The 2,030-nt window shown below is 33.7% G+C and overlaps 2 long non-coding RNA genes across 2 annotated transcripts in view; both read right to left on the bottom strand.

The window, feature by feature from the left end:
* Positions 1 to 1,585, bottom strand: part of LOC106513763 (uncharacterized) — a 13,479-nt gene extending 11,894 nt beyond the window's left edge. Inside the window, exon 1 of the long non-coding RNA XR_001309825.1 lies at positions 1,403 to 1,585. This is a non-coding gene — a long non-coding RNA (uncharacterized LOC106513763). The remainder of the gene's footprint in view (positions 1 to 1,402) is intronic.
* LOC106513762 (uncharacterized) lies at positions 64 to 1,275 on the bottom strand. The gene is made up of 2 exons (XR_001309824.1): positions 1,150 to 1,275; positions 64 to 182 (listed from the first exon to the last, which is right to left on the bottom strand). It is a non-coding gene; the product is annotated as an uncharacterized LOC106513762 (long non-coding RNA).
* Positions 1,586 to 2,030: the final 445 nt, after the last annotated feature.

Consider the following 2,030-nt stretch of genomic DNA (forward strand, 5'->3'; position numbering starts at 1 on the left):
CAAAGAAGAGCAAACTGGACTGTATGATGCAGTTCAGTTGGTGTTTTTAAGAAAAAAAAACCATTGTTTACAGGTGTTTTCACATCTGTTTAGAGAGCACTTCTTCTTGCAGCTGCATTCACCATCTTTATCATCATGACGGTGAGGAATGAACAGATGTTTTCCACAAAGTTTGTGCTAATCTGAAAAAAAAAAAGAAAACATAAACAAACATTTAGAGTGCTTCAGATGTTGACCTGGTTTTAGCAAAAATCTGAGAGGTAATGACAGAAAGTGTAATTTCTGCAAAAAGCTTACAAACCAAAACTCAGACAAATGAAATGTGAGAATTGTCCATTTTAATTGTCCACTATTACAGGTAGACTCTCTGTTTAGCAAAATATCTCACGAATAACTTAATAGTTTAATGAAACGTTCAGAAATATTTCTCACTTAGTGAGATCACTTGCCAAGGTTTTAAATTAAGACTCGATTAAGCTTTGTAATTTTAGATTGTAGTGTTTGGATTAAGTTCAGTAATTTTCAGTTGATTCAGTAAATCTATAAGTTTTTATTCATTTATTTTTTTTGTTTTTTTGTTTGATTGTAAGTGTTATGTTGCATACAATTATCTGTGTTTTCATTTATTGTTTTCAGTGAGTAAAGGACTTAATTTAGTAGTTACTGTACATCGTTTGCAAAAAAGTTGGCAGTGTAGTGCCAGAGGCACCAGGTGTGGTTACCTGGCCTTCAGGTAGAGAGAGGTTTAATTAGTGTCAGCAGCTGTTTGCCTCAGTTTGCCCCTCAGTGTTTGGCAACCACAGAGATGCTTTTGGTATGTATGCTTCAATTATCTTTTGTAAAAGAACAGGAGAAATATGAATTTATTTTGTTTTGGTTTTACAGTTTTCTCCTTCAACAAGATTGTGTGCATAAATATTTGTTACATTAAAATTGAATTTAAAATATGTAGTTAAAATATTCACATGGCTTTAGTAGCAGGCTATTAATTTGAAAAAATAAGTCAAACTTGTAATTTTTTTCATGCTATAAATTTTTGTTTATTTTAAGCATTTTCTTTTTTTTTTTCATGTCAATCCAAGCTCGATATTACTAAAACAGTTTTTGCTAAATAATACCTTGGATGTTAGTAAATTTTGTGTCTCTTACCGACAGTAGGAGAAACACAGTACCATGTATTACGAAAGTAACAGCATTTTTCATTTCCGGGGCATCCATTGTCACCGCGACAATGACTTCCAAGCATCGCAGGGTATTTTGGGCAGAATCCTGGTTTTAGAGAAAAGTGGACTTAACATTATTACAGTTATCGCATTCCTACATTGGTTAAACAAACAAAAATGTAAACAAAAACATATTGAAACACATGGAAGAAAAAAAAAGTTGGAAGAATCCAACTTACCAGGATTGTCCTGTATAGAGGGCACAAACAGACAAGCTGCTATAAGCAGAACAGCTATTGTAGAACAGAGCTTCATGTTGATTTCTCACAATCAGAAATGAGCTCAGAACTCTTGTTTGGATGAAGATCCTGGAACAGAAACTGCAGTCTGAGCAGCACAGAGGATGCTGGGTCCTTGTGTCTGCGTAAGATATACGGTCCCAACAGTCACGCCTACATTCTTCACCAGTTTTGTGGAACCCAGTTTCAGAAATTCTTTGTTATCAGAAGGTAAAGATCACATATTTTCAACTATCTAGGATTTTTCTCTTGTTCAGTTGTGATTAATGTGTTTTTGCAATGTTGTCAAAAATCTTTTTAATTTTTTTTATAAATAGATCGAAAGAGTTAGATCCATGCATGCAATGCAATTGACCACTTTTAAACAAACCATTGGTAACACCTAAAGACCTTTCTAAAAGTTTTACATGATAGAAACGAATAATAATTTAAATAATTGTTGTGACTAGGCTGCTAGGATCCATCCAGTTTTAATACTGATTTTCCATGTTGAGTTGATGAAACTGGTGACTGAATAAAAACCTGTGAGACTCTTTCTGGAGGACAACATCTTAGACCACTGCTTTAC

The sequence above is a fragment of the Austrofundulus limnaeus genome, unplaced genomic scaffold (genome assembly GCF_001266775.1).
Source record: "Austrofundulus limnaeus strain Quisiro unplaced genomic scaffold, Austrofundulus_limnaeus-1.0 Scaffold14, whole genome shotgun sequence".
Lineage (NCBI taxonomy): Eukaryota > Metazoa > Chordata > Actinopteri > Cyprinodontiformes > Rivulidae > Austrofundulus > Austrofundulus limnaeus.